Raw genomic sequence first — 13,210 nt, 5'->3', positions numbered from 1 at the left:
AGAGGGTCAAATTCAAGTATCAATCTGTGAAAAATAAGCCTCCCTCCATCTTATCTAAATCTCCAATTCCATTTCCAACCTGACACCTCAGACCTCAGCTTACCATCTCCTCACTTTATTCCCATCATGAATGGCAGATTCTAAAGCTCATTCAATGTCCACATGAGCTTTCTTTACCCATTCACACTTTAAATTTTTCTGGGCAGGACCTGCCCTTGTTTCCTTTCTCCTCCATTTCCAAATTTAGGAAAGACTGTGGATAGCTTCACTAATACCCATGACATAGACAAGTGGCAGGATGATGGTTATTTGCACTGCGCAGACCATGACATGCAGACGAATCCTTGTTAATCACACTGGCTCCTTTAACCAAGGACCTCACTAAAGGTCTTTGTTTTGTTTTGTTTTTAACATGTGAGAAGGGAGGGAGTTTGGCATTTAGGACAAGAATTCTAATGCAATGTAAAAAGAGATCATGTACCTGATGAGCCTCAGTTTCCTCCTGAGCCCCAGAAGACATTATCAAGAAGTAATCTTTTATTTGGTAAGAATACTACAAAACAATATTACATAGTTTGTGCTTCTCTGAAATTAATGTACCAAAGTGAGAGGCTGGAAGAAAGATCTTGCAACTGTATTATAATCAGAAAACCAAAGCTAATAGCTTCATCAATGCTTAGAGTGCGATTTATGTAATTTGTAGTAAAGATTTAGTCCCAGGCAAGAGTTGGTGTAGGTAACCAGATTAAGAATGCAGTTCCAGAGTAATATCTGAGTTATAATTTCAAGTGTGTGTATTGCTATAGTAATGTTAAGTGTATGTATCAATCATGAATAAGTTAATGAATAAATCTTAATCTTAAGTATGAGTATCCATTTTATGATGTAATTTATGTCAAACAAATTCAAGAAGTTAAAGGGACTAGAAAGTCATCCAAGGTCAGGAGGTCTAGAAATTATTTGAAAATAGTCTTGGAGACCAGGATGCCTGGATGTGATCCTTAAGATCTCTCAAAGACCTCTTGTGTTATATATAATAAAATAAACACAACACCTCTATTTTGCAGATTTTCACCTATCACGGGGGTCTCTGGAACATAATTCCCCCAATAGGTGAGGGATCACTGTAGTGAGTTCTCCCAAAAACTTGGATCATTGTATTTATAAAGCAGTAGGTCATTTATAGTTCTGTTTTGAGTACCTAATCTATTTCATTGAGCCTCTACTCTCTTTCTTAGCCAGTACCAGCTTATTTTGATAGTGATCACTTTATAATACATTTTGAGATCCAGTACAGCTAGATCGCTTTCATATTTTTTCATTAATTTGCTTGATATTCTTTTTTTACATTATACTTATTTATTATCTTAAAATTCCCAGCTAACACCCTGTCTCCTTATCCTCCTCTATTTTTTTCTAATTTATTGTCCTCTCTCTGGGAATTTACATAAATGAGAAATCCTATAAACAATATTCCTATTGTTGTAGATGTTGTTCTCTTGGTTCTGCTCATTTCATTCTTTAAAACTTCAAGAAGGTCTTTTCGTGTTTTTACTCATTATTTCTTATGGCACAATAGTATTCCGTCACAATCAAATGTCACAACATGTTTGGCCATTCCCCAGTTGGGGAGTATTCCTTCAGTTTCCAATTCTTTACTACCACAATTTTTCATCATAAGTCCTTCAGAATTGTCTTAGATCTTTGAATTTCTGAAAATAGCTAAATCATTCACAAGTGGTCATCATACAATATTATTTTTGCTGTGTGCAATGTTCTTCCAGATATATTCATCTCACTTTGTATCAGTTCACGTAGGTTTCCAGGTTCTTCTTAAATCACTCTGATTATCATTTCTTGTAACAGAATAGTAATCCATTATAATAATATACTACAACTTGGTTAACCATTCCCCAGTTGATCAACTTCCCTATAATTTCCAATTCATTATCACTCAAAAAGAGCTGCTACAATTTTTTTTTACAATGGGTACTTTCCACTTATTTAATCTTTTGGGGATACAGACCTAGTGTTGGTATTGTATAGCTAATATTTATAGTATAATGTTGAATAATAGCAGTTGATAATGGGCATCCTTGCTCCATCCCTGGTCATATTGGGAAGACTTTTAATGCATTTCATTAGCGATAATGCTTGCTGGTGGCTTTAGATAGATACTATTTATCACTTCATTGAAAACTCCCATTCTTCCTTTGTTTTCTAGAGTGGCTTTTTCTTAATATGATTGAGTGTTATATTGTATAAAAAGCTTTTTCTGCTTCAATTGAGATAATCAAATGATTCCTATCAAATTTATTATTGATATGCTCAATTAAGCTAATAGTTTTCATAACATTTTCTTAGGCCGGTATTCCTGATATTAATCCAACCTGGTCATAGTATATGATCTTTGTGATACATTTCTATAATTTCCTTACTAGCATTTTATTTAAAATGTGTGCATCAATAATTATTAGGGAAATCGGTCCATACTTTTCTCTTCAGTTTTTGCTCTTCCTGATTTAGATATCAGCAACCTATTAGTGCCAGAAAAAAGATTTTTTTTGGCAGGACTTCTTTTCCTATTTTGACAAATAGTTCCTATAATATCAGAATTGATTCTTTAAATATTTGGCAGAATTTATTTGTGAATGCATTTAGTCCTGGAGATTCCTTTTCTTAGGGGGCTGATTGATGGATTATTCATATCCACTATCAAGAATAAATGGTAAAATCAAAATGGGCCCACACAGCTGAACTTCACAACCAACTACCAGTCTTGAAATGGAATATGAAGATTCCTTCAGGGTAAGTCTGTTGATGTTGGCCTTCTTAATTGAAATATACAAAATATACAAACACTATCTGAAACTATGAATATAACTTTTAATAACAGGGTGTAACAAATAAGGAAAGGAGAGGTTTATAAGGGATGAGGGTTAGGAGATCACTATAAATTAACAACTAAAACTAGGGCCTGGCTTTGCCTAGCCTGGGCAAAGGCTCCTTTTCACAGTTCTTCTTTTCCCTTCCTACTTTGTTGCTCAAGTACCTAACTAATTAAATAAATGAGTTAGCATTAGCTGGTGTTGATTGTAGATCTGTAGAGATGATGTTTAGTCTCAGCCAACTGCTTATTGGATTTTATAGCAGGTGTAGAAAGCAGATCAATGAGGGCTAGTCTGGATTAGATGGTGTACAGAATAGCAGGGTAAGGCACAAGGAACTTCTGGGTAGAGGTATAGCTAAGGCCCAAGGAGTGTCTAAATCATACCACCCTCCACCCTAGTACCCCTAAACCCAGAATGTGGGCTTTGCTTGGGGGCTTCCCCTTATATACCCTGGTTCTAACCACCTCAACTGTCCTAAGCATCTTGAGGTTCTTCTGAAGTCTGTACCCCACTTGGCTTTCTAGCTTACACAGGACAGATTTAGGGTGTGTAGACAAGATATATGTTTTATTTCTATCCCATTTCCTCACTCCAGAAATCGGTTTCTCTCTTACTACTCTAGCTGTCTTCTGAGATTTGTAAAGGCTCGGAGTTGTTAGAGACATCATAAACATTTTACACAATGAAGAAATTCCTTTCATATGCCATAAATCCCACAACCATCTTATGGGACTACCTCATTTCAAGAATGGAACATTAATCTTTAATGGTGTATCTAGTATCACAGGATCAGAGAGCTGGTGCTGGTGCTGGAATTCAGAGAAGATGAATTATTCTCAATCTAGTTAACTCTCTAGTACAATTTTGGGTCTTTCAGGATTGCTGATAAGAATTCTGTTCTCATTTTAGAGCCTTACTTTTACATTATGCAAAAGAGATATGCTCCAACATTTATAAAGTTGCTTATTAGAAAAGGAATTCCTTTTCTCTTTTCAATCTCAGAAGTTAGATCAGAGGAATAGAAAGATTTTACTAAAATTGTGGCTTGTGATCAAGAAACATTTGCTGACAATAAAGTCTCTGACCCTAGTAGATGCCTCCTCTGGAACTTGCTAGATTTCCACTCATTTCTTATCTTCCAGAAAGACTAGTTGTCCACTTGCACAAAATGTTTTAGGGGTAATTTTCCTTTACTTGTGGTCAGAAAAGTTCATTCTGTTGTCCTTTACAAATCTAATTTCCTGAAATGGAGACATGAAAAGATTTTCTTCTTCAATCTTTATTGAACTGCATTACTTATGAGACCCCTAGGTTTCTATATGTTAACCCAAACGATCTTCGGAGACACTCTAACACATCTCTTTCTACTGGAATAATTGCCTTCCCATTGGAATTTTAATTTGGGCATGATTGAATGTAATTTTCTTCAGTCAATTAATATTTTCCTGAGTTTCAATATTAATGAGTTTGATAGTAGTATAGTTGTGCTTAATGGACATTTAGAAAAGGATCCCAAATTTAGAAAACCCAAATCCCCATTTAGAAAAGTAATCCCAAAGAGCTATCTTGTCATCAACAAAGACAAAGTCACTCCATATGCATTCTGTTTTCATTAAGGAGTATTACTGGTATGACATGCAATCTCAGATTCTCACCTCCACCCTCCCAGAGATGATAAGCAATTTCATCTGTGCTATATACTGGTCATTGTAGTAAGAGAATACTCATATACAAATAAAACTGCCAAATAAAAGTATAAATAAACTAATTTGAAAAATAGTATTCATTGATCTGCATTCTGACTCCAACAGTTATTTCTCTGGAGAAGAATAGCATTCATTGTCATAAGTCCTCCAGAATTAGCTCAGATCATTGTATGATAAGAGTAGATAAATCACAGTCAATCATCATATAATGTTACTAGTATTGTATACAATGTTCTCCTGGATCTGCTTGTTTCATCCCTTTTGATTCTGATCTTTCTCCTTTCATTCTGTCCCTCCTCACAAGTGTTTTGCTTTTAATCACTACCTCCTATTTTCCTTTCCCTTCTATTACTCCTCTCCTCCTTGTCTTATTTACTTTCTATTTCTCTATAGAGTAAGATAGGATTCCTTACCCAAATGGATATAGTTATTATTCAATCTCTAAGCCAATTCCTCTGAGAATAAGGCTTAAGTATTGCCCATCACCACTCTCATCCTCTCCTCCATTGTAAAAGCTTTTATACATCTCTTTAGGTGAGATAATTTATACTGTTCTATCTCTCCCTTCCCTTTTCTCTCAGTGCAATCTTCTTTTTGACCCTTGATTTTTTGCATATCATGTCATCCTAATCAACTTATTCACATATCCTCTGTCTATGTATATTCCTTCTAATTGCTCTAATACTGATAAAAATTTTAAGAGTTACAAATATCATCTTTCCATGTGGAAATATAAACAATGTGATCCTGTTGAATATCTTAAATATTTTCTTTCTTTTTACCTTTTTAGGCTTCTCTTGAGTCATGTATTTGAAAATCAAATTTTCTGTTTAAGTCTGGTCTTTCATCAGGAATGCTTGAAAGCATTCTATTTTATTAAATGACTATTTTTTCCATGAAAGAATATACTCAATCTTGCTAGGTAGGTGATGATTCTGGGTTGCAAATCTTCCAGAATATCATATTATAAGCCTTCCGATACTTTAATATAAAAGCTGCTAAGTCTTATGTAATCCTGACTGTGACTCCATGATATTTGAATTGTTTCTTTTGGGCTTCTTACAATATTTTCTGCTTGGCCTAGGAGCTCTTGAATTTAGCTATAATATTCATGGGAGATGTCATTTGGGAATTTGTCTCAGGAGGTGATTGGTGGATTCTTTCAATTTCTTTTTAATCCTCTTGTTCAAGAATATTAGAGAAATTTTCTTCAATAATTTCTTGTAATATGATGTCTGGGCCTTTTTCTTATCATGGCTTTCAGGAAGTCAAATAATTCTTAAATTGTCTCTCCTGGATTTATTTTCCAGGTCAATTGTTAGTTTTTTTTTTCAGCGAGATATTTCATTTTTTCTTATACTTTTTTTTTATTATTTGGATTTTTTCTTATGTCTTGATGTGTCATTAAGTCATTTACACCTACTTGCCCAATTCTAATTTTTAAGAAATTATCTTCTTCTATCAGCTTTTTAACTTCTTTTTTCATTTGGTCAATTCTACTTTTAGAAAGATCTTTTTCTTCATTAGATTTTGTACCTCTTTTTCCATTTGACCAATTCTGCTTTGCATTGCTTTCATTTCTCTTCCCTGTTTTTCCTCTGCTTGTCTTATTTGATTTTTAAAAAATATTTTTGAACTCTTCCAAAGCCTGAGACTAATTAATATTTTTCTTTGAAGCTGTGCACATAGTTGCTTTGGTCTCACTGTCCCCTTCTGAATCTGTGCCTTGCTCTTCTTTATCTCCATAATAGTTTTCTATGTTTGTGTTCTTTTTCAATGTTTGCTCATTTTCCTAGCCTCTTCCTCAACTTTTATTTTTATTTTAAAGGTGGGCTCTGTTCTGAAGGTAGAGGAGGAACTTTCTTAAGCTCCTGTTTTTCTTTGCTGTTACCCTCAGCCCTAGTTCAGTTATTCTAAGGTGGTATGATGACCTGGGGCCTGGAAGTTCTGAAAGCCACCTCTCATTGTTGATTCAATCTCCCCCAGGGACTTTTTATGACTTTCAGGGCTCAGAGAACAGTGACCTACATTGTGTTGGGGCTCAGAGCTCAACCTTGGATTCAAACAGGAACTTTGAGCATCACTCTGGGCTTTCACAGGCTAGGTGCACTATGGACTGCCTTGTTCTGGGGTTTGGGGCCTCACCTTGGGCTTGGGCAGGGACTTTAGTCATGGGCCAAGCACACTTTTGGCCTGCCTTGTGCAGGGGCCTTATTGCAGACTTGCACTAGGGCTTGGAATTTCAAGCATTGGGTGTGGGGGTGGCCTGCTCTTGGATTAGAAAAAGTCTCAGGGTCTTGAAGTTGTCTTGGGTTCAGGTTCACTGGAAGAATAGGTATGAGGTGTGAGGTTATCAGACCCTTGAAATGGCCTTGCTGTGAGCCACTAAGCCTTGTTATGGACTGCTCTCCCCTCTCAGTCCAGTGAACCAGACCCTCTCTGCCTACCTTTCAAGTCGTTTTCTGCAGGAAAATGCTTTATTTCATCCTCTTGCTGGTACTATCACTCCAGTATTCATTTTGAAGCATTATTTTAAGGTTGGTTGCAGAGGATTCTCAGAGAGTTTTGAGCTTTGTGTGCCTCCACTCTACAATCTTGCCTCTACTTCAATTCTTTATAATCTTAACTGCATGGGTTTGTTTGTGCAAAACTTCTTTTATTTAATTGAATAAAAATTATCCATTTCACTTTTCATAATACCATCTACCTCTAATGTGGTCATAAATTCTACCCTTACCCATAAATCTGATGTGTAAGTTTTTTCATGTTCCTTTAATTTGCTTATAATATCATCCTTTATATCTAAATCATGTGTCCATTTTGAATATATATCAGAATATTATATGAAATGTTGGTATGGACCCAGTTTCTGTCAAAATGCTTTCCAATTTTCCCAGAAGTTTTAGTTAATTAATGAGTTCTTCTATCAAAAATCTGGATCTTTCCGGTTATCAAACACTAGGTTATTCTGGTCATTTTCTTCTGTGTATTGTATAGGTAATCTATTCCGTTGAGTCACCATTCTATTTATTAGCCAGTAACATATTATTTTGATATTTATCACTTTATAATGCAGTCTGAGATCAGATAGAACTAGCACTGATTCCTTCACATTTTTCAGTAATTTCCTTGATATTTTTTACCTTTTGTTCTTTCAGATGAATTTTGTAATTATTTTTTCTAGCTCTATAGAATAATTGTTTGATAGTTTGATTATTATGACAGTGACTAAGTGAATTTATTTAGATAGAATTGTCATTTTTATTATATTGGTTCAGCCTATATATGAGCAATAAATGTTTTTGCTGTTGTTTAGATTTAATGACTTTTTTATGTGAAAAGTCTTTTGCAATTCTGTTCCTATAGTTCAGTGATGGCAAACATATGACACATGTCTCAGCACTGACACATGTAACCATTTTCAATGACACATGGCCACATGTGGCCACATACAGAGAGGTATGGGAGAGAAGCATACAGAGGATGAAACATTTGCTGTAGTGTAGTGTAGACACCCTGTGCACTATAAACACCAATTCTACCTATATTAATTTACCTATTTTGGTTTATTAAATACAGTTATATATTACAATTACACATTTTTGTTATTTAAACTATAAATATCATGAAATTATGTTTTTTTTTCTCAAAGTGACACATCACCCTAGTTATGGTTAGTTTTTTGACAAATACACACCAAGCTTGAAAGGTTACCCATCACTGCTATAGTTCCTGGTTTGTTTTGGCAAGTCAACTCTGAAATATTTTATATTGTCTAGAGTTATTTTAAATAGAATTTCTCTTTCTAGCTCTTACTTTTAGACTTTGTTGGTGATATACAGAAATGATAATGATATACCCTGCAAGTTTGCTAAAGTTGTTAATTGTTTCAACTAGTTGAGTCTTTATTTTTTTTTTTACTTGACTCTCTAGGATTCTCTGTCATATTATCTGTAAAGAATGATAATTTTGTTTCCTCATTGTCTAGTTCCTTCAAATCCTTTTTTTTTTCCTAGATGATTTTCTTGGCTTAAGTCTCTGCTCACTAAATATTGTTCTCTACTCTATTCTCAAGTTAATCTTCATAAATCAAAGGTCAAATCATAACAATTCCCCCCATGTTCCCATTCATAAACTCCAGTAGCTCCCTGTCATATTCAAGATCATTTATAAAATCCTCTTTTTGGTCTTTTGCCACCTGTACTTCTTCTAGTCTTTCCTATCAACTTACATGTTATTCCTATCGCCTGTGCTCTACAATCTCATGACACCAGTTTCCTTGATGTTTCTCAATCAAAAAATTCTTCATAATTCTAAGCATTAGCAATGATGGTCACTCATGTCTGATATGCTCTCCTTCCTCATCTCCATCCCTTGCTTCCTTCAAGTCCCAGCTAAAATTCTACTTTTGTACAGGAAGTTTTTCCCCAATTCCTCTTAATACTATTTCTCTTCCTTTAGTTGATTATCTCCAATTTATCCTATTTGAATCTTGTTGGTAAATCCTGCCCCAGTTTGGATGCTATCTCCCCCCATCATCTTTGGAACTCCTTAAGGGAAGCACCTATTTTTTTTTCATCCTGACATTTAGCATGGTGTCTAAAACATAGAAGAAGCTTAATAAATTTAGGATGACTGACTGAATGTAATTCCCACCTAAATGTTGTATATGCCAAAATCCAAGGTTCTACACTCTCCTTATCACCTTCCTGACAATGACAAGCCTTAAAAAGTCATTTGTCATGCAAAAGCAAAACATATGACATCATTTATCACATGTGTATATTGGTATGTGATTTGGGGTTTTGGCTTTAACAGATGGCTCTATAACAAAAATAAATAATATGGAAATAAGTATCAAGTAATAACATTTGTACAACCCAGTTAAATTGCTTGTTGGCTCTGAGATGGGGAGGGGAGGGAAAGAAAATGAATCATGGAAACATGAAAATGTTTTAAAATATTTTAAATAAATAATTTTTTTTTATTTTTATAAAATTTTTTTTTTATTTTTATAAAATAAAAAATATTTTAAATAAAAATATTTTAAAATAAAAATTTTTTAAAGAAGTTATTTCTCACATCCTAGATACCTAATATTTGGAAGATTGTTTAATTCCTTATTACTTATGTCCATTTGATAGAGAGCTACTTAGATATTTTTTTTTTCAGCAAGGAGTCCCAGATCTTTTGTATAATGTTGGGCAAATTATTTAATATCTTTGGGATTCAGTTTATTAACCTCTAACATTGTGTCCTCTAGAGATTTTCTAAGGCACAATCCAGTTCAAAATGCCACTTTCCTATGAACATATCCAGACTCTTTCATCTGGGCAAATACTCTTAATAGCACAGCCATTCAGATTCAAAGTAGAGATTGTGAGTTTTGCCCAGGGCAGAAGACTAGATCTAACTTAACCTTCACCCTGGCCACTCATGCAAATTCAATTTAATTCAGTAAACATTTATTAAGCACCTACCATGTTCTGAATACTATGCAAAGTGCCTAGGATACAAATATGAAAAAGAAAATGGGACAAGGGATTGCCACCAATGGGACAAGGTGCAGGGACACCATGTTCCTTGGAATTCAAACCAAGTATAGATTGAGATGAAAAGTGGAGAGTTACCTGGAGAGATATAAAGGAAAACTTGGAGAAGAGTTTAGTGTTCCACTCTCTAGCCCTCAATCAGAGGGGAGAGAATGCTGAGGGAGATGGGAAGGTGTTGGGTATCTAAAGCTAAGTAAACCAACATTGTAATGAGATTTCAGATGATCACCTTATCCTGGGTGGGTTTTATGCTCCTGAAATCCAAACTAAGCAATGCTGTAAATGGAAAATGGAGATTTGTCAGTTTGCTAGGTCTCACTCTCTGAAGGGAACTATGCCCCTTTCAGAGCCTTTGCTACAAACTTATGACAGCCAAAGGGGAAATTCTGAAGACAAACCTGACCTGGGTTGGGAATAGGCAGCCCTGACTTCTGAATGTGGAATCAGAATGATCTGGACCTAAACACAACTCAGACACTTAATAGGTCTAAAGTCCTGGGGAAAATCACTCTGCTCCTCTTAGACTCATTTTTTTTGTCCTTTGAATTGAAAATAACTCGAATCTTTGTATTCCCAATATTCTCTGAAAATTCAAAAGAGAAATATGGAAATCTCCACAAAGTTGAAAGGCCTCTCTAGATCTCAGCTATTGTTAGTAGTATTTTTATGAATCTTCTCAAATTCATTCCATATTGATTAACAGAAATCTTACAGAGGAGTCAAACTCAGTCCCATGGCCCAGGGCAGCATGCTCCAAAACGGATGAAATTGAAAATTGGAAGTAACCAAAATAAATAAAGACAACACAAAATAGAACATCTTAATTCTTCTTTTTTAAAGTCAGTATATGACTGTCAGGCATCCATTTCTATTTGAGTTTGAGACCAATAGGAAGGCTCTATGGTACTCTCTGGAGTGTGGAGACCTCTGAAGAGCAAAAAAGAGCTGTATTGACCATTTATAGATTAAAAAACAAATCTTTCCTATCCTTTGATTTGTATTTGATTTGTTTTGTTTATGAACGCATAAAGTGAAGCCTGCTCTATGATCTATGCACTTCTGAGGTGTATCCATCCATGGGATTAAGGGCTATTTGCTTTTCTAATACTTGACATGATCTAAGATCAATGATTTCCAGAGGAAGCCATGGTTGGGAAATTAGTCCAAAAAACTGGCAAATCATTAAGATTGAATTCAACAATCTAAAGCCAAAAAAAGATATTCATTCTAAGATGTAGCTTACACCTCTGTACCTCTAAGTGCTGAAGAATAGCTGGAATGAAAGAAATATGAAAGAGTTCTCATTAACACTTAATGGACACTTAAGAGTTGAAAAATCTCTTTGTTGTTATACTAAGTCATCAGCAAAGCACTTAACTTCAGGAAAGATCTTTGCCTGGGCAAGGCATTTTTTCATAAAGCAAATAGGCTCCATTTTCGTCCTGTGGAAGACTAGAAGCACATCTATCCCTTTGTCTCTCTGGTTTTTTTCAAATAGGATACTTTCTAGATGTATTTATCTATCTGTCTATCTAGCCATCCATTCATCCACCCATCTATCTATCTATATCAGTCCGGAAGGCTAGGTAGAAAAGTAAATAGAGCACTGGACTTGGAATCAGAAAGATCTAAGTTCAAATTCAGTCTCACATATTTACTAGCTATGTGATCCTAAGCAAGTCACTAAAACTCCTCTTGTCTCAATGTACTCAACCATAAAATGGGGAAAATAACAATACTTACCTAATAGTTGTTGTGCTAAAGATCAAATGAAATATTTTGTTTAAAGAATTCTTACCACAGTGCCTGGCACATAGTTCACACTATGAACATTCTTATTCCTTTGTCCATTCTCTCTCTCTGTCTCTCTGTCTCTCTCCCTCTCTGTCTCTCTCCCTCTCTGTCTCTCTGTCTCTCTGTCTCTCTCTCTGTCTCTTTCTCTCTTTGTCTCAGTTTCTCTCTGCTCACCTCTCTCCTTTCTTCCCTCCCTCCTTTCTCATATATATAAAATATATATTATATATGTGTATGTTTCTATATATACTACCCACTATGCTAAGCACTTTAATAACTTATTGAATCCTCACAACAATCCTGGGAGGTAGATGTTATTATAATCCCCTGTTACTCCAGCCTAACTATGAAGGAACCAAAGCCATTTTTACTTCTCTTGCCTGTTGACTAATGGGACATAAAGAGCCCTGACTTTGAAGCCTTTCTCCTTCTTTCTCTTTCTCACACCTGTGAAGATGAAATTAGCTCACCCATATTTATTCTTTAGACTTTAGCCACCAGGAATATGTACACCCCACCCCACTTAGAATTAAGTGGTGAGGGGAGAGGTCCATGACTCACATGTGCTAGTGAGTGAAAAATCAGAAAGAACTGACTGTCCCATGGGTAGTCTGAAGGGAGGTTAAGGCTGCCATTTGTCAATGTAGAACTGGAGGATGTATGCAGGAAGTGACATAAAGAACTATCTTTAAAATATGATACTAACTTCCTGTGAGGGGGATTTTGCCCTTTGAACTTGGCCTTAGAGGAGTTTGGGTTTGAGACCTCAGACTGCTTTCTTTTGGATTGTCACATGGGTAAGTGGAAGGCTGACTCCCTTTCTTTGGCTTTTATGGAGGCATTAACCTCCGAAGAGGCCTCTTGTCTTGGAGGAGGCCTCGTGGCTAGAAGCCTTATTTAGTTAACATCTGTGCCCCACTTTGCTGGGGCCTCTGAAGCCCTGCCTGGTTCAGACCTTCAGACCAGGCCAGAACAACAACTTTCTCTCTCTGTCTCTGTCTCTGTCTGTCTGTCTGTCTGTCTGTCTGTCTGTCTGTCTGTCTCTCTCTCTCTCTCTCCCCCTACTTTCACTACTTTCACTCTTCCTATTTGTAAATAAACTACCATAAATGTCATCCTGACTTGGGTCTTTAATTTGGAATTGCATAATCAATTCCTGGTAACCAAAACTCTTAAATATTCAGTCCAACCGTAATTTTTACTCTTTACACACCCTGTTCAGACATGAGAAGTCTATGACCTTCTGTCCAAGCAGATGCTGCTGGTT

The sequence above is a fragment of the Gracilinanus agilis genome, chromosome 6, assembly GCF_016433145.1.
Source record: "Gracilinanus agilis isolate LMUSP501 chromosome 6, AgileGrace, whole genome shotgun sequence".
NCBI classification, from domain to species: Eukaryota; Metazoa; Chordata; class Mammalia; order Didelphimorphia; family Didelphidae; genus Gracilinanus; species Gracilinanus agilis.
Note: the sequence above shows the minus strand (reverse complement) of the source record.